Source organism: Sorex fumeus, unplaced genomic scaffold, assembly GCF_029834395.1.
Source record: "Sorex fumeus unplaced genomic scaffold, SorFum_2.1 ptg000265l, whole genome shotgun sequence".
Taxonomy (NCBI): Eukaryota; Metazoa; Chordata; class Mammalia; order Eulipotyphla; family Soricidae; genus Sorex; species Sorex fumeus.
The window spans coordinates 41,784,265-41,810,963 of record NW_026606322.1 but is presented as its reverse complement, the minus strand read 5'-3'; positions in this window follow the sequence as shown (position 1 = coordinate 41,810,963).

Here is a 26,699-nt window from a genome sequence, read left to right as displayed (position 1 = left end):
GTAGAGCATTTTGCCATGTGTCTTTTAATCGTTTGTATTTCTTCTTTGAAAAAAGTTTCTGTTCATTTCTTCTCCTCATATTTTGATGGAGTTAGATGATTTTTTCTTGCAAAGTTTTTCCAGTGCCTTATATATCTTGGATATTAACTCCTTATCAGATGGGTATCGGGTAAATATGTTTTCCAAATATGTGAGCTGTCTTTGTATTTTGGTCACTGTTTCTTTTGAGGTACAGATGCTTCTGAGTTTAATATAGTCCCATTTGTTAATCTCTGCTTCCACTTGCTTAGTCAGTGGTGTTTTATCTTTGAAGATGCCTTTAGTTTAAGTATTATGGAGGGTTCTGCCTGCATTTTCCTACATGAACCTTATGGATTCAGGTCTGATATTGAGGTTTTTAATCCATTTTGATATGACTTTCATGGCATTTGTTAGAAAGAGGTCTGAGTTAATTATTTTATAAGTAGCTGCCCAGTTTTCCCAACACCACTTGTTGAAAAGCCTTTCCTTGCTCCATTTCGTATATCTTGCTCCTTTAACAAAGATTAGGTGAGGGTTGTGTTCAGGATATTCAACTCTGTTCCATTGATCTGCAGGTCTGTCTTTATTTCAATACCATGCTGTTTTAATTACTACCACTTTGCAGTACAGTTTGAGGTCGGGGGAGGTGATGCCTCTCATCTTATTTCCAAGGATTACTTTAGCTGTTTATGGGGATTTTTTGTTCCATATAAATTTCAGGGGTGCTTGATCTATTTGAAAAATGTCATAGTGTCCTTGTGTAAATTGAATTGAATATGTATAATGTTTTAAGGAGCATTTCCATTTTTCAAAATTAATCCTCCCATTTATGAGCATGGAATGTGTTTTCATTTTTTCATGTCCTCTTTTATTTCTTGAAGTAGTATTTTGTAGTTTTCTATCTATAACTCCTTCACTTCTTTAGTTAAACCGATTATGAGGTACTTGATTTTACTCATATTTTTATCTTGCAACTTGATTATTCTTCTAATTACCCTTGTAATCCACAATTTAAATGTATCAAGCTTGCATATGAAGTAACATGTTGAATAGAGTAGCCTCTTGCTTCCTTTCAAATCTCAGAAATTTTAAATAAAGCTGAGATAAATTTTTGCATGAAGGTTTTTTTTCCATATCACCATGTTTTAAAATATACTAGGGAAATATCTTAGAACAGTTGTGGTTCATGTAGATGTTTATGTGTAGCTTGATATGAGATGGTTAAACACAATCCAAAGAGAATTGTTATCACTTTGTGATTTTAAGAACAATAATTGAAAATCCCTATTGCTCAGCATTTGAACAAAAATTACTTTCTTTATATGTATATTTTTTCTTCATGCTGTTTTTGTGCCGTATAGAATGTTTTAAAATGTTTTACCAAAAGCCAACAATTATATATCAAGCAACAAAAAAATGAGGTAAATAGGTTCTTAGTTTGAGACTCTATATTAATCTTGATTGATACTGGTCATGTTTTATGTTTTCTGTAGCCTTGATACTGGTCATGGTCATGTTTCATGTTTTCTGTAATTATAAAGAAATTTGTAGTCACAAAGACTACAAATTAATTTAATATTATAATTTTTCTTTCTCTTTTTTTGGAATCTGTTAAAATACATTGCTTAATATAATGTGGGGACTTGAGAGATGGTATAGTTGTTAGGATACATCCCTTGCACATGACAGACCCAGGTTCAACTCCTGTCACTACATAACCTCTGAGCACTGCCAGGAGAGAACCTTGAGCATAGAGCTAAACCCTGAGCTACCATTAGGTGTAACCCCCACCACCACAAAGAAGAGGAGAGGAGAAGGTGAGGGAGAGGGAGAAGAGGGGAGGGGAGAGGAGAGGGGAGAGGAAGAGAAGGAAGAGGAGAGAGGATGAGGAGAGGGAACTAGGGAGAGGAGGTGAAGTGAGGGGAGCACACACACACACACACACACAGAGTGAACCTTGCATTTCTTTCACTTACAACCCAGTACTATTTTGTGAGAACTCTATTGTAATAGCAAGGAATTGAGAGGGGAGAATTTTAAAACTCAGAGTCTTAGTTTTTTTAATAGTTTAGTTTTCCTGCTCTGTGTCCTTGAACTTATCTCTCAATTTGTTTTCTATCTCTCTACCACTTTATGTGAGACAGGAGGACTTCAGGGATCTAAAACTGGATCAATGATCTTCAGATTGTCAACTAAATGTCTGGTAAATTGTTTTTCAGTGAAGAGTGAGCCTTTGTTATAAAAAATGCAAAGTTGTATTCTCAAATAGTTGTAAAGTTTTTGACTTTTGTTTTACTTTTTTTTTTTAGAATCTGGTGGCTTTTCGAAGGTTAAGATACACAAAGTAAGGAGGTTCCTTTAATATCTAAGTCTCCTGTGATCTTTCACCCTACATTTGTTGTCCATAAATCAACAATTACAGTGTAAATGTCTCTTTCAGTTTATCTTACCATCAGAAACTTCTCCAAGGTTACCAAGTGTTAAGCAAAATACTTTTAGATTTGTTTTCTTGTATTTACTAGTTTCTCCAGATTTAAAGTGCTACAAATCTCCCCCCTCCCCGCCCCGACCAGGGCTCGGGCAGCCGAAGACCTCCAGGACCAGCCACCACCATGCTGAGACCACTATGCGCACACATGAAGGTACTGGCAGAGGGACAAATCCACGCGGGTTCCGGGGCCGAGATCTCCAAGCCTACTCGGATTGGAGTTGAGCATCCTCCACCCAGATCCTCCAAATTCCAGTAGGCAGGGGTCACACCCACCACCTGGCCCCCTGGCGCCGTGTAATCCCATCAACGGCCAAGACTCAGAGACTATAAAATCCAGCTCCCAGAATTGCGCGGCTGCATTCGCGGCCTCGCAACATCTTATCAGGACATCTTTTTATGACATCTTATTATCTCATTCCTACTTTGGACAAACTTGCAGGCTATCGAATGTAGCCTGCCCACGGGGCAGAGTCTGGCAAACTCCCCGTGGTGTACCAAATATGCCAAATACCAGTAACAATGATGGGTCTCATTCTCCTAAAGAGCCTTGAATATAATTTCAGGGCTAGGATGAAAGAGACGTTACTGGGGCCTGCTCGAGGCAATCGATGAATAACAGGATGATGAAATGAAATGAAATGAAATCTCAGACTAATGCAAAAAAAATGATTGATTTTTTTATTTAGATAGACCTTTCTTCTTGTCAATATGGTGGAGGCAGGTTCTAGCTCTTTCTATTCTAAGCTGAAACCAGGAGATCTGATTGTTTTGCATGTCCAGGTTTCAAGTCTTGATGTAGTCATCAGAACTTCATGACATGCAAGAAACTCCTAGATACATATTTACATCCTCCTAAATGCAGAGGTCATGACCTAATTTTCTTGGTTTCTGTATCAAAGAGATACAATTTCTTCTAACACAGTAATTCTTTTTCCCATAAATTTTGCAAATTCATTCCAAGTACATATACAGGTAAAGTAAAGTGGCCTTAGATAAGGAAAGAGTTTGATATAAATGTCTAACAGATGTATGAATTATTCCTGACATCCAATATGCATAAGGATTCCATTTCTGCTTAGGGGTATTTGGTTTTATTTTCCAGAAAGTAACCTTAAATAGAAGCTTGATGATCTCCTTCTTCTTTCTCATTATCTGGCATTCTCAGTTTAAATGGCAACATCAATGGTTCATCTGTGCTCTACTTCCTTTCTGCCATCATTATTGATTTGCAGTAAGTTAGTTTTTACTCACATTTTTATTTTTATGTCAGTTCCAGGCATTTATCTTGGGATGAAATAGAGCACTTTTTTCCTTATTCACTTAAAGACAGATTCTTTCAATAACTAAATTGGGATAACCAAGTAGAGATTCTCACACTAGCAATTTTTATTTTTCTTTTCTCTTACTATTGTATTACTTGTGTGGTTTCATGGTCATGTTTAAACAAATAAGCAAAGAATCATACTACAAAGCTTGATAATTGTTTTTTAATAAATTTAGCAAAAATAAAAATAAAAAGATTATTTCATAAGGATATATGAATGCAAGAACAAATAATTTAAACTTAACAATATCTGCATTGCTACAGGGAAAAAATCTATGCATTAAGCTCTCTGTTAATATTTATGGTAATTGTTAAAATATTTGTCATTTACTAAACATTTATGAAAGTATATATGTGCATATTCTTAAGTTAGGGAAAATATGCCACAATCTTCCTCTTTAAATATGGTGCATTTTTCAGATCTTATTCTGCCTTATAATTTTGTGTAAAAATTGAAGAAAGGTTATAAATAAACCAATTTAAAGATTTTTTCTATGAACAGAAGCAATTTTGATTTTCAAAAAGAAACGATTGCTATTTGGCACATGAACTATTATCTAATTATAATTTACATAAATATTATGAAATATTTAAGCAGATTATTTTCTCTTATTGCAGCATTTCATGTATTTTGTTTTTATAGAAACAAATTTTGTTAACTTGTCACTGTATCACTGTCATCCATTGTTCATTGATTTACTCAAGCGAGCACCAGTAATGTCTCATTCGTCCCAGCCCTGATATTTTAGTAGCCTCTCCTTACTTGTCTTTCCCAATGCTGCCGTACTGGAGGCTCTTTCAGGGTCAGGGAAATGAGGACTGTTATTGTTATTATTTTTGGCATATTGAATATGCCACAGGTAGCTTGCCAGGATCTACTGTTTATTGACTTATATTTATCTATATTATATTTCAAAATACAGGTGTTGGGGCGGGTGCAGTAGGTAGAGTACCTGACTTCGACAAGCCAACCTGGGAAAATCTCCCATCCCATATGCTCCCCTGAGTTCTCCAGTAGTGAATCCTGAGTACAGAGTCAGGAATAAGCTCTCAGCACCACCACGTATGACTACCCCCTTCATAGATAGAAAAATTGAAATCATATTTTTTAATTTTTTTATTTTGGGGTCACACCCGGCAATGGACAGGAGTTACTCCTGGCGCTGCACTCAGGAATTACTCCTGGAGGTTCTCATGTTGGATGCTGGGAATCGAAGCCGGTCAGCCCTATGCAAGGCAAATGCCCTACCTGCTGTGCAATAGCTCCAGCCCCCAAATCATATTTTTTATGATTTTTTTTATGATTTTTAATCTTTAATTGCTTTTTACTTTAATATCTTAGATGTTAACAATGTCATTTATTAAATGAACCAAATCAACAAGAATCTGTTTTCTCTCCTGTCTAACTCTATCCTTACTCATCTATCTTTCTTTCTTTCTTTCTTTCTTTCTTTCTTTCTTTCTTTCTTTCTTTCTTTCCTTCTTCCCTTCTTTCCTTCTTTCTTTCTTTTCTTTCTTTCTCAATTCATGCTCTATGTTTTTTCCTTTAAATATTGAATTTATTTTATTCAAATAACATTTTATCTTAGACACACATGATGCCATATTAAGCCAAGTTTAAAATTAAGTTTGAGGATTTGTAAAAATTGAAATTTCCACACAAGAACTGGAAATAAATTTGTATGAATTTAATTCATATATAGGTTATGTATACACATGTGAATAATATATAGAGAATCCTTTTATCTGTTACATGGAAGATATGTAATGTCAAAAGAAAACTGTAGTTATTTTAGTACATATATAGTATAATTATTTTATAATTATATTAATAATGCCTTTGGTTCTCCTAAAATACCATGGAAGCTTATTTCCTAATTATAATGTCTTTAGGATTTTCAGAAGAGTCATTGTGCTACAGTTTTCATTATATTCTCTTACACAAGCATCTGAAATACAAGAGCACTGAAATATAATACTGCAATGTCAAAAGTGGCTACTGATATCATTTATCAGAAAATATTTTTCTGTAGACACATATTTTACAATGTAAATTTTTGTTTTTTAATACATATGCCTAAAGTTTAAAGATAACTTAGTAAGAAGGATATACTGCCATTGTGAAATCATTTTATAAATCTTGGTAATTTTTCTCTAATATATGGTTAGTACTGTATCATAATTATGTTTAATATATCATGTTCAAATTTTAGCAGAATATTTTTAATAAAACTAATATCCATCAATTGCCATTTGTCTTCTGGGTTTAACATAGCCATTTAATCTTGAAGGTAAGAGAATGCACTCACTGTCCTCCTGCTGTTCAGCAATTTGCTCAAGCTGTCCCAGTAATGTCCCCATTGTGAGACTTGTTGTTACTGTGTTTGGCATATCAAATATGTCACGGGTAGCTTGCCAGGCTTTGCAGTGCAGGCAGGATACTCTTGGTAGTTTGCCAGTCTCTGTGAGAGGGGTGAAGGAATCGAACCTAGGTCAGCCGCGTGCAAACCGAATTGCCGTACCTGCTGTGCTATAGCTCCATCCCAAAGTTAGCATTATACTTATTAAAACTTTACAACTATATACTACCATCTAATCTATTTATTAAAATACAAATACTAGGTACTATGAACTTGAGCACAGTTTCTCATTTTCTTGAACTCACCTTCGAGCTGTGTAGGTTGAATATTAATCTAATGGATAGAAAATTAATGACTGGATAATCAACATGTCAAGTTTCTCCTTATCAGTTACCTTCCTCAAGTCTGTTTCTTTTAGCTCCAATCATTTACAAGATTAGATTAGGGTTTTCTGTTGAGTGCTGGGGTTCTGACTGGTTCTGACAGCCCGTGCTGTGTGTCATTTATTGGAATATTTTTACAGTTCCTTTGATTTTTCTGTGCCCTCTAGAGAAGCATCCTGTAGGCAGAAAAGTCAGTGACATCTTGTTCCAAGCATCCTACCACGCATTGTAATACATAATGCATGTGTTCATATATAAGTGAGAATATGAAAAGTCTACCCAGTTTAGATTTTTCACATTTTTTTATTTTTATTTTTTTTAATTTTTATTAGTGAAACACCATGAAGTACAGTTGTAGACTTACAAATTTTTGTGCTTGGGTTTCAATTATACAATGATCAAATACCCATCCCTCCATCAATGCCCATTTTCCACCACCATGGATCCCAGTATCCCTCCCACACCCATCGCCCCCCCCCCCCCATCCCACTCTGCCTCTGTGGCAGGGCATTCCCTTTTGTTCTCTCTCTCCTTATGGGTGTTGTGCTCTGCAAAAGAGGCATTTAGTGGCAATCATGTTCAATCCATAGTCTACTTTCAACACGCATCTCCCCTCCTGGGAGGATCCTCCAAACACCCTTTATTTGGTTCTCCCTTCTCTATCTGAGCTGCCCTTTCGCCTAGAATGGCCGGCTAGCCTCTAAGCTATGGAGTGATCCTCCTGGTACTGATCTCGGCTATTCTTGGGTATTAATCTCCTATTTTGTTACTTTATGTTCCCCAGATGAATGCAATCTTTCTATGTCTATCCTTCTCTTTCTGACTCATTTCGCTTAGCATGATACTTTTCATGTTGTACCACTTGTATGTAAATTTCATGACTTCATCTTTTCTAAGAGCTGCATAGTACTCCATTGTGTAGATGTACCAAAGTTTCTTTAACCAGTCATCTGTGTAGATGTACCAAAGTTTCTTTAACCAGTCATCTGTTCTTGGGCACTCAGGTTTTTTCCAGTTTCTGGCTGTTGTAAAGAGTGCTGCAATGAACAAACAAGTGCAGATGTCACTTCAACTATACATTTTTGCCTCTGTGGGATATATTCCCAGGAGTGGTATTGCTGGGTCAAATGGGAGCTCAATTTCTAATTTTTTGAGAATCATTCATACTGTTTTCCAAAAGGACTGAACTAGTCGGCATTCCCACCAACAGTGAAGGAGGGTCCCTTTCTCGCCACATCCGTGCCAGCATCGGTTACTTTTGTTCTTTTGGATGTGGGCCAGTCTCTGAGGTGTGAGATGGTATCTCATTGTGGTTTTGATCTGCATCTCCCTGATAATTAATGATGTAGAGCATTTTCTCATGTGCTTTTTTGCCATTCGGATTTCTTCTTTGAGAAAGTTTCTGTTCATTTCATTGCCCCATTTTTTGATGGGGTTGGATGTTTTCTTCTTGTGGAGTTCAACCAGTACTTTATATATCCTTGATATCAACCCCTTGTCAGATGTGTATTTGGCGAATATCCTTTCCCATTCTGTAGACAGTGTTTGTATTTTGGTCACTGTTTTTTTTTTTTGAGGTGCAGAAGCATCTTAATTTAAGATAATCCCATTTGTCTATCTCAGTTTTCACTTGCTTCGCCAGTGGCGTGACATCTTTGAAGACACCATTAACTTCTATGACTTGGAGGTTTTTGCCAACTTTGTCTTCAATTTACCTTGTGGTTTCTGGTCTGATATTGAGGTCTTTAATCCATTTTGATCTTACTTTTGTACATGGTGTTAGGAAGAGTTCTGAGCCCATTGTTTTTTTTGCATGTAGCCATCCAGTTTTGCCAGCACAATTTGTTAAAGAGACTTTCCTTACTCCACTTCACATTTCTTGCACCTTTATCAAAGATTAGATGATCATATGATTGAGGGGAGATGTCAGTGTATTCAACCCTGTTCCATTGGTCGGCAGCTCTGCCTTTGTTCCAGTACCATGCTGTTTTAATTATTACTGCTTTGTAGTAGAGTTTGAAGTTAGGGAGGTTGATTCCTCCCATTTTCTTTTTCCCAAGAATTGCTTTAGCTATTCGCGGGGGCTTATTGTTCCATATAAATTTCAGGAATGTTTGCTCCATTTCTTTGAAGAATGTCATGGGTATCCTTATAGGCATTGCATTGAATTTATACAATGCTTTCGGTAGTATTGCCATTTTGACAATGTTAAGTCTCCTGACCCATGAGCAGGGGATATCTTTCCATTTCCTCATGTCCTCTTTTATTTCCTGAAGTAGCATTTTGTAGTTTTTTTGTACAGGTCCTTTACTTCATTAGTTAAGCTGATTCCTAGGTACTTGATATTCTGGGGCACAATTGTGAATGGGATTGTTTTATTCATGTCGCTTTCTTCTCTCTCACTGTTTGCATATAGGAAAGCCATGGACTTTTGGGTATTGATTTTATAGCCTGCAACTTTACTATACGAGTCTATTGTTTCTAGGAGTTTTTTGGTGGAGGTTATTGGGTTCTCTAAATATAGTATCATATCCTCTGCGAATAGTGAGAGCTTGATTTCTTCCTTTCCTACCTGAATGCCCTTAATATCTTTTTCTTGCCTAATCGCTATTGCAAGTACTTCCAGTACTATATTGAACAGCAGTGGAGAGAGTGGGCATCCTTGTCTCGTCCCTGATCTTAGAGGGAAGGCTCTCAGTTTTTCCCCATTGAGGATGATGTTTGCTGTAGGCTTGTGGTAGATGGCTTTAACTATGTTTAGGAAAGTCCCCTCTATACCCATTTTGGCTAGGGTTTTCATCATAAATGGGTGCTGGATCTTGTCAAATGCTTTATCTACATCTATTGATATGATCATATGCTTTTTATCTTTTCTTGATATGATGGATTATGTTGATTGATTTCCGAAGGTTAAACCATCCGTCGAAAAAATCCGGAGTTCCAACATCCGTCGACGATCAAGAATCAGGGATGCTGTCTCATTTGCCAAGGTGTCAAAAATCAGATGGGCTTGTCACGTAATGAGATTTAAAGACGACCGCTGGACTAGAGCTGTTGCTGACTGGATTCCACGGGATGTCAAAAGACCGTGTGGCCTCCCACCTATCAGATGGTCAGACATTTTCATCCAAATCATGAACGATCGGTTTGAGGCTCTTCATGTTTCCAGAGCGAACAGATGCCATTGGGCTACACTAGCACGCGACAGGGACAAATGGAGACGTTACTGGCACCCGCAAGAGCAAATCGACGACTAACGGGAAGTTAAGTGATTAAGTGAAACCTTCCGTGCATCCCTGGGATGAATTCTACTTGGTCATGTTGTATGACCTTTTTGATGAATAGTTGGATTCTATTTGCTAGTAGTTTGTTGAGGATCTTTGCATCTGTGTTCATCAGGGATATCGGCCTGTAATTCTCTTTCTTTGTGGTATCTCTGTCTGCTTTTGGTATCAAGGTAATATTTGCTTCGTAGAAACTATTCGGAAGTGTTTTTGTTATTTCAATTTTGTGGAAGAGCTTAAAGAGGATTGGGAGTAAGTCCTCTTTAAAGATTTGGAAGAATTCACTAGTTAATCCATCCGGGCTAGGACCTTTGTGCTTGGGGAGACTTTTTATTACCATTTCAAATTCCGTGATGGTAATAGGTCTGTTCAGGTATTCCAGGTCTTCTTGGTTCAGCCTTGGGAGTCTGTAGGGGTCTAGCAATTTATCCATTTCCTCGAGGTTTTCATTTTCCGTGGCATAAAGCTTCTCAAAGTACTCCCTGAGGATCCTTTGAATTTCTGTAGTTTCTGTTGTAATGACCTCATTTTCATTTCTGATACGGTTTATTAGGTTTTCTCTCTCCCTTTCTTTGTGAGTTTTGTTAGAGGCTTATCGATCTTGTTAATTTTCTCAAAGAAACTGCTCTTTGGTTTCATTGATCTTTCGGATTGTTTTTTGGGTTTCCATCTGAGTTTTATTATTTCTTTCTTCCTGTTCGGGTTGTGCTCCTTTTGTTGGCCCTTCTCCAAGCTCTTAAGCTGTGAGGTTAGGTTATTTATGTGGGCTAGCTCCTCCTTCCTGCGGAATGCTTGTAGTGCTGTAAACTTTCCTGCTAACAAAGCTTTTGCTGTGTCCCATAAGTTTTGGTAACTCGTGTTCTCATTTTCATTCGTTTCTAGGAATCTTTTGATTTCCTCTTTGATTTCCTTTCTAAGCCACTCGTTGTTCAATAGTGCACTGTTTAATTTCCAGGTGTTTGATTTAGTTTTCTGTTTTTGTGTGTGATTTACTTCTAATTTCAGCACATTATGGTCTGAGAACATTGTTGATACAATCTCTATCTCTTAATTTTATGGAGGTATGTTTTGTGGCTCAGCATGTGGTCTATCTTGGAGAATGTTCCATGTACGCTTCAGAAGAATATGTATTCAGCTTTTTGACGATGAAGTGTCCTGTATATATCTACTAAGTCCCTTTCTTCCATTGTTTCCCTCAGATGAAGTATGTCCTTGCTAATCTTGAGTCTGGTTGTTCTATCAAGAGGTGATAAAGTGGTGTTGAAGTCTCCCACTAGTATTGTGTTGCTATTGATGTCTTTTTCCAAATCTATGAGTAGTTGTTTTAAGTACTTTGCTGGTCTCTCATTAGGTGCATATACATTTATTATTGTAAGTTCTTCCTGTTGTACAGATACTTTGATCAATAAGAAATGGCCTTCACTGTCTCTTATGACCTTCTTCACTCTGAAATCGATGTGGTCTGATATTAGGATGGCTACCCCAGCTTTTTTATGGGAGCTGTTTGCCTGTAGGATTGTTTTCCAGCCTTTAACTCTGAGCCTGTGTTTGCTTTGACTATTGTGATGTGTTTCTTGCAGGCAGCAGAATGCTGGGTTCAATTTTCTAATCCATCCTGCCACTCTGTGTCTTTTAATTGGTGTGTTTAGCCCATTGACATTGAGAGAGATTATTGTTATGGGGTTTTGTCCCATTTTTCTGTTGAAATTTGGTGTATTTGAGGGATCGGTCTTGCCTTAAAGTAGTCAATTTAGTTGTTCTTGTAACCATAGTTTTGAGTCTATGAAGTTTCTGAGCTATTGTTTGTCTGTGAAACTGTGTGTTGTTCCTTCTGTTATGAATGAGAGTTTCACTGGGTAAAGTATTTTTGGTGAGGCATTTATTTCATTGAGTTTTTTCACTATATCCCACCACTGTTTTCGGGCAATGAGGGTTTCATCAGAAAACTCAGCTGTGAATTTTAAGGATGTTCCTTTGTAGGAGATTTCTTTCTTCGATCTTGCTGCTTTCAGAATTTTGTCTCTAAGATTTTGGTCATTTTGATCAGGATGTGTCTTGGGGTATTTCTTCTAGCTGGTACCCTTCTGGCCTCCTGAATGTGGTCAGAAGTTTTCTTCAGCTCTGGAAACGTTGTAGCAATGATGTCTTTGACAGTTTCTTCTTCATCAAGGTTTTCTTCCTGTCCCTCTGGGACTCCAATGATTCTTATGTTACCCCTCTTGGCTTCATCATGATCTTCTCTTGCCATCTGTTCCCGAATTGTGAGTCTCTTTTCCATTTTCTGCTCTTTTCTGGAGAGTCTCTGAACTTCATCTTCGAGCTCATTGATTCTGTTCTCAGCAGCTCTTACTCTACTGCTGAGGACTTCCACTGAGTTTTTCAATTCGCCTACCATGTTTTTCAGGTCTGACATTTCCATTTGCGCTTTCCTCATTTCTACCTTCAAATCCTCTTGTCTTTTATTGGCATTGCTTTCCATTATTTCTTTTAGCTCCCTAAGCATCCTCAGTAGCTCCCTTCTAAATTCCTTGTCAGAAAGGTTGTCTAACACTACAGTATTGTTGGTATCTTCTGGGTTAGCCTCTTTAATAAGAAAGTTTGGTGAGCTTTTGCGTTGCTTTACCATTGTGAACAGTTTGGTTTAGAGCTTCAAGTTCAATGTTACTATTCTGCTTGATATGCAGAATGAATTGAGATAAGCTTAACGAGTTTTTGCTAATATGTTTCTAGTGGTTGAGCTAACTTAGAGAAGGTTCCATCTAAGAGGGTAAGTTATGGTTCCTATGGAATATGTAGTGGGAGAATACTTCATGGCCGCGATAGCAGCCACGGCCCTGGAAAGGGTCCCTGGCACTGGACGCTGGGCAGTATCTGATTGAATGAGGAGAGAGTGCCCAGAGTCACTCAGCTTTTTTTCCGCGAGATGTGTCTCAGTCCCTGTTGTGCGCAGATCAGATTTTTCACATTTTTAAAAAAAAATTTTGTTGTATTTTAGTGGACTTGAGACTACTCCCAGTTTTATGCTTGTGGGTCTTTCCTGGTTGTGTGTGGGGACCATTTTGTGTCAGTGCTACAATGCAGGCCTTTTGCATGCAAAGCATGTGCTCAAGCTACTGGAACTTTCCCTCCAGTCTTGTAGGTGATTATTACTTACTGCATTCTTATATTGTCTTAGAAACACAGTCCAACTAGGTTTACTTTGCAACTATAATTTCTCTCATAATTTTGTTTGTTAAAAAGAAAATCAAACCTAAAATGTAGATTGACATAATCAAATAGACTAGGTTTATTAATTATTTAATGAGAAGTAAAAAATATAAGCATTAAAAATGTTAAAAAATTGAAGATATTCAATGGACTCACAAATAGATCAAAATGTTATCTTAGCATCACTAAATTCTGCTCTTGTCTTTACACTCACCACTTCTATTCTCATCATATGTGCAGCTAGTAATATCAATAGATATTAAGTATTAAAAAGGTTTTATATAGTTTAAATAATTTCATTGTAAAGGTATAGTGTATTTATTTCTGATGTTGAAGTTAATTTTCATTAATTGCTCTTCTGTTCAATCTTCCAAATGTACAAAAACAACATGAACACAAATATTTTTACTTGAATTTAATAGTAATAATCATATATATATATAGAGAGAGAAACATCCTTATTATAGGTACTGCTCATCAGGCTACTGTGGGGATTATACAATTTTATCACTGTCGTTTATGAAATAAGAGCATTTCAAAGGCAGCATGCAAGTAGTATTGTTAGAAATTTCATTATTACAAGTATTCATAAACACTGAAATACATGCTTTTCAGACTTGTATCACTTCAACTGCTTAAAATAACACTATTCTGAACATTCTTTGCAAAATGCTATGCTAAAACATCTTCATCTCAAGTATTCTTCAACACTTTTCTGCATTAATTATACAGTGCTTAACAATTCTATTTAGTGACGGTAAAACTTCTGAAAACAATCTTAAAACTTCTCTCATAGAAACGTCTTTATGGGCAATGCTTTAAACTTTTCCTTCAATATATGGATCACAAAGAGGATATCATCTCTGTTGGTTGAAGTAATCCTCTTCTTAGGCAGCCTGAAGGAAGCTTTGTGACAAATGCGTTTCTTATGAGTATTTTTCAACTCTTCACCACAAAAACCTTGGTGATAAATCCAAGAAATAATTTCCCAGACTAAAATCAAGATACTTTCTTCACATGTTTTTTTTTTTTAACTTTGATGGGTTTTAGAGTTTCTTGTTTTATGTTTAAGTCTCTAAAATACTTTTGAGATAAGTTTTGTGGATAGTATAAGGATGGGATCTTTGCTCATTTATAGTTTAGAATATTAAAATTTTCAATGAATACAATGAATAAACTTTTAGACTTTTAGTATTACTCCTATTTTTTATTTTAATTTGTGTATTTGTTTTTGTAACTTTTTGTTGGCACTGCTATTATTGGAGATATATATATATATATATACATATTGATTTATAACTTATTTTGGGGAGAGCCACACCCTGTGGTACTATGGGAGGCATGTAATGACAGGGACCAAATCCAGGGCCTCTTTACTGCAATGCATGTATGTACTTAGCTTTCACTATATTTTAAAATTTGTCTTAGTTTATTTATTTTTTACAAGAAGTCTTTGATTTCTTTATTGATTGATTCTTGCTTAATTTTTCTTTCAGCTCTAGAGTTTTTCATAATATATATCTAAGACAGTACAGTGTTTATATCCTTGCTCTCCATGCAATCAGGATTGGGACCCTTTAACCCGAGCCTGCTAGGAGTGAGCCTTGTAAGTCCTCAGCACAGTTGGATGTGACTGCTCCCCATGCCCCCACAACAGAGATATAAAGATAAAAATATAAATATATGACTAAGGTTATAAATAAGCCTATTTCTTTTATGTCAAATTTTTAATTATATATTTTGACAGCATATTGAGGCATACTTCATATACAATTAGCTACATATATTTAAAAAGCATAATTTAGTTACAGTTGAAAAATGTATATGCCTATGAATCTATCAAAACAATCAAATAGCAAATAAATTCATTATTCCCGAAAGACTTTTAGTGCTTCTTTTAAATCCATTTCTTCCACCTCTTTTTGTCAGCTTCCATATCATTTAGAGGTAAAAAACTAATCTGCTTTCTGTCAAAATAGATTACTTTGCAGTTTTCATAATTTTGCATAAATGGAATCATATGAAAAGTACTATTTGTTCTGACTTCTTTGATTCAGAATGTTTATTTTGAGATATATTCAAGTTGAAATGTGTTTTAATAGATAATGGTTTTCTTTTCATATTGGGAAAACACTGGTTTATAACACTTCATGCTTTAGAAATACAGATTCATTTCTTTTCAAATGAATGTTACTATACCATGCTGATCATCAAAGTTAAAATAGCCTTGACAGTCCTTTGGACCGCTTCCATAATTTGCTCTATGTAAACTTCTGCTTTACTAATATTTTTTTTTCGGGAAACAAAAAAGGAATTCTCTTTGCTAACTTTTGTGTATTCCTTTGCTTTGTTTTTTATACTCTGAATCAGAGTAAAAATACCCGGTATTTGCCTTTCTCTTTTTTTCTTCATTTAATTTAGGATAATGTCTTGCATTCCATCCATGTTGTCAGAACTGGAAAGATATTATTGCCCTGCTCTCATAGGTTTTATTCCAATATATATTTATACCAATTGCCCGCACAGCAAAGCCTGGCAAGCTCCCTCTAACATATTCAATATACCAAACACAGTAACAACAAAGTCTCACAATGGAGATGTTACTGGGCCCTGTTGACGATGAACAAATCAATGAACAATGGGAGAACAGTGACAGTGACTTCTTTATTTAGGGATCTATAATTGTACAAGGTTTGTTTCCAAGTCTCAATTATTGTATATTGTATATTATAATACTGTATACAGCTGTACAGTATATATATATATGTATGTATGTAGCAATATAAATAGAGAGAGCATTGAAGAAATAGCGTTGAAGAGGAATCAAAAGAGCTATGCTTGGAGTATCATACTTCACTCAAATGAGAGATAGAATCTGGCGTTCCAATCTCCATCAATGCTCAAGAATCAGGGACACTGTCTCATTTGCCAAGGCACCAAAAATCAGATGGGCTGGACACGTAATGAGGTTTATAGATGACCGCTGGAATAGAGCCATTACTGACTGGATTCCACAGGACGTCAAAAGATCGCGTGGACGCCCACCTACAAGATGGTCAGATCTCTTAGTCAAGATCCTGAATAATCAATTTGAGACTCTGCATGTTTCTAGAATGAGCAGATGCCATTTGGGCTATGCTAGCACACAACAGGGATGAATGGAGACATTCCTGGCACCTGCTTGAGTAAATCGATGAATAACGGGGTATCAAGTGATCAAGGGAAAGCAATATACAATAGTTGTGTTTCTATTAAACAAAGAAATACACAGATTTTTTGACTTGCTGTTTTTTATGTTTATTTAATAGATGGGACTCTGAGCCAGGCTGTTTTCACTCAGGCTGCCTGAGAGTGGGGTGGGTGAGAGCCCTACCTGCCCCAAGGGACCTAGTCCTGGCAGCCAAACACCACTACCCAACCACTGCCATGCTCCAGGCTGCTTTTGTGACCGACATATCATAAGATACTTCCTACCCATTTTCCATAATTACCAAACTATATTTGATGGGGTTCAGACAGTAGCCAACAAATCATAGAGGGAAATATATATATATATATATATATATATATATATATATATATATATGAGCCCAGCAAGCTATCAAGAATATCCCGCCCACATGGACACAAGGACAGAGCCTGACAAGCTCCCTGTGACATATTTGATATGCCAAAAAACAGTAATGACAACAGGTCTCATTCGCCTGACCCTGAAAGAGCCTTCAATCATTGGGAAAAGACGAATAAGAAGAGGCTGCTAAAAATCTCAGGGCTGGGGCCTGCTTGAGTAAATTGAGAAACAATGGGATGACAGTGAGAGTGATACAGTGATTTAATAGATAGCTCGAAGTTGAATTGTTGGATTCTATATCACTTCTATTTTTAATACTTGAAGAATCCCACAGACTATTTTGCAGAGACTAGATCAGTGTATATTCTTTTCCTTCCAAATGCTTCCCAATCCTTGATGTGAAGTGTGAGGTGAAAATGATAACCACTATACTAGGAAAACTCCATGTCTTACTGATGTGAAGTGATTTCATTGTACTTTCAATCTGCATTTCCAAGATAAAAAGTAGTTATAATTTTTTCATATGCATTTAATTAATCACTTATCACGTAACTTCCTGTTAGTCGGCGATTTGCTCGAGCGGGCGCCAGTAACGTCTCCATTTGTCCCTGTCGCGTGCTAGTGTAGCCCAATGGCATCTGTTCACTCTGGGAACATGAGGAGCCTCAAACTGTTCATTCATGATCTTGCCGAAGAAGTCTGACCATCTGGTAGGTGGGCGGCCACATAGTCTTTTGACATCCCGTGGAATCCAGTCAGTAACAGCTCTAGTCCAGCGGTTGTCTTTAAATCTCATTACGTGACCAGCCCATCTGATTTTCGACACCTTGGCAAATGAGACAGCGTCCCTGATTCTTGATCGTCGACGGATGTCGGAACTCCGGATTTTTTCTCTCATTTGAGTGAAACGTGATATTCCAAGCATAGCTCTTTCTATTCTTCTTTGGGAGACCTGAATAGCGTTCTTATCCTGTTTGCGTAGGGCCCAGGTCTCTGAGACATATGTTAATGCAGGAAGAACAGTGGAATCAAAGAGATGTGCCCGGAGCCGGAGGTTCTTCATCCTCTTAGCTATTTCTTCGACGTCCTTGAAGGTATTCCAAGCCGCTCTCTTCCTCCTGCGCAGCTCGGGTGTCAGGTCATTTGTCATGTTGAATTCTCGACCTAGGTACACATAGCTGTTGCATTCGGAGATGGTTGTTCAGTTGAGAGCGAATGGGGCATCAGGAACGAGGCTGTTTCTCATAAACATTGTCTTCGTAAGATTCAGCTGTAGTCCTACGTTTCCACACTCACGGTCAAAGTCGGCTAGCATTTGTGCCGCTTGGCTGATGTTTGGTGTTATTAAAACAATGTCATCAGCAAAGCGGAGGTGGTGTAATTGCCGACCATCTATCTTCACTCCCATTCCTTCCCATTCCAGTCGTCGCATGATGTTCTCGAGGGTGGCACTGAAGAGTTTCGGTGAAATGGTATCACCCTGCCGAACCCCTCTCTTGACATGGATGATTACTTCTTTGTAGAATGGTGAGATCCTGGTAGTGAATCCGCAATACAGCTCACGGAGGATCTTGATGTATTGGGCTTGAATCCCCTGATTGGTAGGGCTTCAATGCATTTAATTATTTGTATGTTTTTTTTAAAGTATCTATTATGATCTTCTGCCCTTATTAACACTTTTATTTTAATGTGGTGCTGCTCCTGTTGCATTTTATGAGTTTTTTTTCTGTTGTTATTGTTGGGTATTGGGGGGATACATCTGGCTGTGCTCAAGCACTACTCCTGGCTCTGTACTCAAGGATCACTATTGATGGTGTTTGGGGACTAAAAATGGTGTCTTGGATCAAACTTGGGTCAGGCTTGTGCAAGACAAGCATCATACCTGCTGTGCTATCTCTTTGGCCTGCGTTACATTACTTCTTAATATATCTTGACTGTCTTTATCTTCTCAGATTCATGATTGTGCAATAATTTTCTCCCATTTTTTCTTTCCTATAGTTTTTTTGCTTTTATAAAATTATTTTTGTTTTTTTTGTTTTTTATTAGTTTAATTTAGTTATTTTTGTTTATCACTATTTTATTTCCTTGTTATTGGAGTTTAGTTTCCAAAGACAACATCAGAGCTGTCTTCAGGGCTTATTTCTAGTTCTGTATTCAGGAATTAGTCTTCGTAAACTTGGGAAACTCTTAAGTTTTCTAGGGATTGGGTGCATACAAGGCAAACATCTTGCCCAATTATTGTTTTACCAGTCCACAAATTCATGCCTAAACCAGGTACTTAATCACATTTCGGGTAACTTTTGTATAATAGTGGTGGATTTTCTTTATATTTTCCATGTTGTTTGTTTTCAGACACTATTCATTGTCAAGATTTTCCTTTGTCCATTTTATGTTTGTTGTTTCTTTGTTAGAAATAAACTATCTTTTATGTTTAGATTTTTTTGTCCCTTAATTCAGTATACCTATGTGACTATTTTTATTTTAGTACCATATTGTTTTATTATAATTTTTACTATAATTTATTGTCTGTAAATTTGGACATTTAGGATATTTTTGGTTACATAGAAAAATTTAGAAATGTTTGTACTATTTTACATAAGTATGTCATTAGAATTTAAGAAGTACTGTATATAAAAATATTGTGTCTTAGGTATGCAATATTTAAATAATAAAATAGCTGCTTGTATATACTCTTGTTTGTACTCATATTTATATCTGCTATGCATTAAATGGTTGCTAACTACTGTAATTTACATGGAGGGTTAACTATTATTTATTTAAATATAATTTTGAACCTTTCTTCTCTAGCTGGAACCTCATGATGTCTTGATATCCCATAAATTTCTTACTGATTTTCATCAATTTATTTGATTTTCAAATTTTTTGTTTTACTGGTTTTCTTAAATTCATTCCAAAATCACTGATAAAGTCCTTTTCTTCATTCAGTCTTCTTATGTGTATTTCTACTAGTAGAAATATTTTATTCTTTAACTCTACCATCATTGTTTGGAGCTTCCTCATATTTTCTCTATTCTTGTACTAATTTATGTATTTATTACTATTTTAGTATTCATGGACATTAATAAAACTATTCATTTGGCAGCAAAATAACTTGTGTCATTACGCAACGTTAGGATCATTTCCTAAGATTTTGTCTTGATCCATCAGTTGAGTTGAATTACTTTACTGCTCCATTGAGGTTCCTTATTTATTTGAAAAAAAATTATCCTAAATTGTAAATAGTTTTGTTTCCCAATTCCAATGTGTCATTTTTGAGTTAAAGACTGAATAGTGTAAGGCCAGGGACTGTGGAAACCTCATCACCACGGAAAAAGACCGGAGCCGTTATAAAGGGAAAATCGCATTCAAGACAGGAGTTGGATTTTCTGATGTTCTGGGAATCCACAAGATTACCTATCTGGTATCTAAAGTCTTTTTCTTGGTTCTGTAGTTTTATGACCTGAAGAAGGGTCTTTAATAATTATCAAGAAAAAGGCTTATTTCAATATAGGGTTTTGCCACAAGCTTCCGGTTGCAAGTGACTCAATAGCTACAGTCCAGTGTTTATCTTAGTAAGTCATAAAGGTTTTTTTTTTTTTTTGCGTCACACCCGGCGGTGCACAGGGGTTACTTCTGGTTCATGCACTCAGAAATTACTCCTGGCGTTGCTTAGGGCACTGTATGGGATGCTAGGAATTGAACCTAGGTCAGCTGTGCACAAGACAAACACCCTACTCGCTGTGCTATCACTCCAGCCCCAGTCGTAGAGGGTTTTTTTTGTGTATGTGTGTGATTCAGACAAGATACTAGAGACTAGGGGTTAGGGATTCTATTTCAGGCATGTATCATGGTGGTTGGAGGTGAGAGTCATAACCAGCAGGCTGCTCAAAAGAGCCTGCCAAATCAGTGCAGTGGAGAGCAAGATGTTTCATAGGACCAGGCATCCAAATGGCATAGCATGTGCTGTAGAAAGAGTTCCATCTGCTCTAAGGTGGGGAAAATTTAGAGAGAAGCTACAATAACAGGTGACCCTCAGAAATTTCCACAGAAAATGTCATTCCACAAAATCCAAATGCCAGGAGCTTATTGTGGGTTGTTTTATCTGTTTGTAATCAGGGTTATTTCTGGAAGTCTTCAGATCTCACAGACAATAAGAGTGGTTCTTTTCTCTCAAACCCTGTCTCATTATTTTATTTTCATCAGTTTGCTGGTGTGTGGTGATGCTCTACAGGAAAAGAGAAGAAAAAAAAGAGCACCGAGAAGGCAGCTAGAAGATTCTTTTCACAGAGTCCATCCACCTACCCTTGTAGTTTCTAACTTTGATAATTTAGTTTCAACAGATCTAGGCTCCTTGGTGAAGTGTTTCTCTTTCTTCAGTATTTTGTTCCTTAGAATGCTAGTATTTCCTTCACAAACTGTTTTTAACAGTTGGAAGAACCAACACCATTATTATGGGAAGGTTCCCACTGGGCTGAAAGAATCAAAGTAGGACAGGTCCTATGGTGCCCAGAAATAGTTTCCATGTTTCTGACATTTTCCCAAGACTTTGGATAGTAGTATCCCAATAGTACTTATATCAAGATTATGTTTCAGAATTTACTCTCTTCTCTGTTCGTTTCTGTAGTTTCCAAGTTGCTTATTCTTAAGTCTTTGGCTCTTTTACAGAGGCTATTGAGGCAGTGTAGATGCAGGTCGTACTTGTGGAAAAAAGGCCTCTTCAGAATCCTACTAGTCCATCTTAATTTCAGCTCTATTAGAGAATCCATTTTAGTACTGAGTAGTTTTCAGTTGTACAGATATTCTAGGATTTATTTGTTCACTTGTTGATAGAAATTATTTATAATTTCAAACTCTTACAAATAAACTTTTCCATATAAACCTTCAAGGGGTTTGGCAGGGTGATAACATTTCACTGAAACTCTTCAATGCCACCCTCAAGAACATCATGTGACTGGAATAGAAAGGAATGGGAGTGAAGATAGACTGTCAGAAACTGCACCACCTCTGCTTCGCTGATGACATTGTTCTAATAACACCAAACATTAGCCAGATGGCACAAATGTTGGCCGACTTCGACTGTGAGTGTGGAAAGGTCGGACTGCAGCTTAATCTCACCAAGACAATATTCATGAAAAACGAACTAGTTCCTGATGTTCCATTTGCTCTCAATGGAATGAACATCTCCAAATGCAGCAGTTATGTGTACCTGGGTCGAGAACTCAACATGAGGAACAAGTTGGCGCCAGAACTGCACAGGAGGAAGAGAGCCGTGTAGAATGCCTTCAAGAGCTTTAAAGAAGTTGTTAAAAAGGCAAAGAACCTATGGCTCTGGGCACATCTTTTCAACTCCATCATTCTTTCTGCACTAACATACTCCTCAGAGACCTGGGCCCTATGAAAACAGGATGAGAACGCTATTCAAGTCTCCCAAAGAGGAGTCAAAAGAGCTATGCTTGGAGTATCATGCTTCACTCAATTGAAAGAAGGAATGTGGAGTTCTGAACTCCGTCGATGATCAAGAATCAGGGACACTATATGGTTTGCCAAGGCATCAAAAATCAGATGGGCCGGACATGTAATACGATTTGGAGACAACCACTGGACTAGAATCATTATCAACTGTATTTCACGGGACATCAAAAGGACGAGTAGTTGCCCACCTACGAGATGGTCAGACTTCATCAAAACCCTGACTAATGGTTTGAAACTCTTCGTGTTCTGGAGCAAGCAGATGCCATTGGGCTACTCTAATACGTGACAGGGACGAATGTGGATATTACTGGTGCCCTCTCAAGCAAATTGATGATCAACAGGATGACAAGTGATACAAGTGATATAAACCTTTGTCTCATCTGGGGGCTGGAGCGATAGCACAGCAGTAGAGTGTTTACCTTGCATGAGGCTGACTCGGGTTTGATTCCCAGCATCCTATATGTTCCCCTGAGCACTGCCAGGAGTAATTCATGAGTGCATGGGCCAGAAGTAACCCATGTGCATCACCGGCTGTGACCCAAAAAGAAGAAAAAAACAAACTTTGTCTGATCATATGTTCTCTTTCTTTGGGGGGTAAATAACAAGACATTACATTGTTAGGTGATAGTATGGCAGATATTTAACATTTTATGACATTATTAACTACTTTACAAGGTGACAGATTGCATCAGAATATCATCAGTAGTGCATGAAAACAATCTCCACATCCTCACCTCCCTGTAATTTGAGATAAATGTTAGGTTATCCTGCTAAGAAGGAAAATTTACTTGAGAGTTTCTATTTTATCTTAATTATCTGTGCTTGATTTGTCAACTCCTCATTTCTTATTTATCCCTTATGATCAATCTCTGCATTATGCCAAAACATATGTCAAATATGTCTTTGTTCTGTGTTCATCTTCTTCAGTTCCTCTGCCACATAAAGTTCTTCAGTTCTTAAATTGTTATAGGTGTTTCTTCGGGGAAGGGAAGGGGTTTTGGCCATAGCTGGTTGTACTCAAGGTTTTCTACTGGCTTGGCACTCAGGGATTACTTCTAGCAGTGTTTGGGGACCACATGCAATTGTAGTTATGGAATCCGCATTGCTCATATGCAACGTAAGCACGACAGCCTCCGTTTAGGTGTTTCTTGCAGGAAAAATCAAATTATTTGTTCCTCTTATTTACTCAGAGATTGACACATATTCTGAGTTCAATATATTTTGGACTGGTAAGTTAAATAACAAATAGAATTTTGTAATTCTTTCCTGCTGTTAATCTGCAAAAGCTTAAATGAAATTTTTTACTGAGTGCAAATATAAGGAATTGTACTGATTACTTCTAAGATGTCAACCATTCCGTGTGCAATTAGCAAATAAAAGGAAATATCAAGATACTTCTGAGAACATGATTTGATTTAAAATTTAATCATAGCTCACTCATGACTGCCATAGAGCTTAACTTATTAGGCACCATCTGCTGCCTAAACATCTAGAGACTATTTTTAAGGAATATCTTTTTAGAGAAAATGATAATCTGTGCCAACTTGTTTATCACTTATCTGGTTGCTGGCGTTTAAACCTTGTAACAACAAAAATTATAGTTGAGTGCATAAGGCAATAAATGAGAACTAAATATGATAAAAGCACAATGAAAATGTAAATGTCTTTCTTTTGCCAGATTTATAACTTTTAGTAACATAATGGGGTATGCAAATGTGGGATGAGCTACAAGGCAATAGGAGAGTGATTCAGAAAATAAGATCTTTTTTTCAAGCAAGTGTGAGTTTGAGTGTTGACTGTTTCTTTGCATACTTTTCTGAACTTGGACATTTGGGGAATAGTTGTAATCTTAATTTTTTTATCTTAACTGATGAGTGAGAATACCAATCTAATAAATTTTAATATCAGGTCTTTAGATGTTAATATATTCAATTATTGTAGTTATAGTCCATAATATTTGTATAAGAGAGCTATTATTGAAGGGATCCTTACTATGCCATCTCAAAATATTTCACTTTCTTCTGAAAGTGAAAAAGCTGTAATAGGAAGACTTCTATAGTCTCCCTTTGTCTGCCTAAAAAAAGAAAAAAAAAGTGGCAGAATTTTATTTTATTTTTTTTTTTGAGAAAGCACAGATTTTCCTTTTTTTTTTTGAGAAAGCACAGATTTTCCTTTTGAAGATGTCCACCTCTCCTATTTCAGGAAGAAAAAAATAACTTATCACTAAAAAGAATTAGAACTAAGACAAATTTGCATAAGTAAAACTTAACAAAATGCCTTGCATCTTATTTTAGTTTCCATGATGCATTTCCCAATTACTTAACCTATTTATTATCCCTTTAAAGCCAAGTCCTTTTTCCTTTATTAACATGATACATTCGCCTTTATGCTTAGTCACCTTTATGTTTCACTTCTGTATAAACACCTATGCATTACTGTCACTGTCACTGCCCTCCCGTTGTTCATTGATTTGCTCGAGCGGGCCCAGTAATGTCTCCATCATGAGACTTATTGTTACTGTGTTTGGCATATCAGATACGTCACAGGTAGCTTGCCAGGCTTTGCTGTGTGAGCGAGATATTACAACATGGACAAAAATATCTGCCTTTTCTTCTGTTGTTTGCTTTTTTATTAGTTTAATTTGCACTCTGCTAAAAAAAGTGCCTAAGCCATTTTATTTACATACAGTACCCTTAGAGGTCACACAATTTTGCTTCAATAATGAGTATCTTTACTACTAATGGTATGTTAATGTGTAGGGGAAAAAAGGCAAAGAAAAAGTAATTACATGGAAAAGAACTCATTCTTCAAGTGACCATGACCGCAAATTACTCGAAGCTGTTACCTTTGTATCTTTTATGAATTCTGTTTTGATATGTTGTAGGCTAACTACACTTGAAAAAAATGTATGTTATGTGTTTTTTCAGAAACCTTATTTCTTCGTTTTTGAGTAGTGTGTTATTTTCCTGAGGTTGTCATAACAAATGACTACAAACACATTAGCTTGAACAAAGGAAATTTATTCTCTCCCATCTCCATTGTAGATTCAAGGAAGATTTATTTTCAAGGAAGATTCATTTTCTGTCTTATTCCAGCCATTTTTTTAATGGAGCGAAAGAGTTCTTTTAATTTATTTTTAAAACTTTTATTGCATCACAGTGAGATACACAATGATTCAAGGTTGTTCACGGTTGAGTTTCAGTTACATAATGTTCCGTCACCCATCCCTCCACTAGTGTACATTTCCCATCACACCAATGTCCCCGTTTCCCTCCTGCCTCCCTTCTTCCCCACGTCTCACCTCTATGGCAGGCACTTCTCTCTTTCTCTCTCTTTCTCTCACTGCATTATGGCTTGTAATGCAGATACTGAAAAGTCATCATGTATATCCCTTTACCTACTTTCAACACAGAGTTCTTGTCTAGAGTAATCAATTCTAACTACTGCTCCCTTCTCTGTTCTAGCTAAGAAAAATAGTTTTATTGAAAGAAATTTATTTAGAACTTAGAGAAACATGAGGGGAGAAAGAGAGAGAGATTGAAAGAGAGGTCTTTAAGAGAGTAAGAGAGAACACAGTAGAAAATCAGAGAATGACTTTTGGAGGCCATAAGAAATTCCAATTGTTTGGCCTGGAGTTCTCTGCATACATAAAAGTTGACCTGGGTGTTGTCACAAGGGAAGCCTTGAACTCTAGTTGCTCTGTTCTTTGTCTTATTAGAACATTTAGAATCTACCAAGATTATCTATTTCTGAGGGCATCCATCCATCTTTGAATAGTATCTCACTTTCTCCATCTCCAAAGAGCTTAGAAATTGCATTTCCAAAGGTTGCTTTTCTTGCCTTTGCATTCTTTCAGGGTTATGCATTTTCTTCTTTTGTTATGCTTCTAGCCAGTTCATATTTTCACTTGTAACTGCATAAGTCTCATATCCACTTTTCACTGTTTTCTTTCCATCCCCTTGATCACTGTGTCTCTAATGAAGGTACTCAGAGTTCATGTGTATCCTGTACAACAATATTGCAGGTTCTTTAACTCAAGTGCATCTACAAAATAAACCTTTTCTTTTAAGTAAGTTCATACTTGAAAATTCTGGAGATTATCTTTTTTGGGGGGAGGGTAACATCACTAAACCCACAGGACCTAAAATCGGTGTTTTACATGTTTTAGTTTTCCAAACATATTTTTAGTCTTTCCTCTTATTTTCCATCTTGACCATTTCTTTTTTTTTTTTTTTTTTTTTTTTTTTTTTTTTCCCTTTATTTTATTTTATTTTTTTTAAAGTTGTAGATTTACAATTTTTTGTGCTTTGGTTTCAATTATACAATGATCAGATACCCATCCCTCCACCAGTGCCCATTTTACACCACCATGGATAATATCCCCCCACCCCCATCCCCCCATCCCCCCTGTCTCTGTGGCAGGGCAATCCCCTGTGTTCTCTCTCTCCTTTTGGGTGTTGTGGTCTGCAAAAGAGGCATTGAGTGGCAAACATGTTCAGTCCATAGTCTACTTTCTACATGCATCTCCCCTCCTGGGAGGATCCTCCAAACATCCTTTATTTGGTGCTCCCTTCTCTATCTGAACA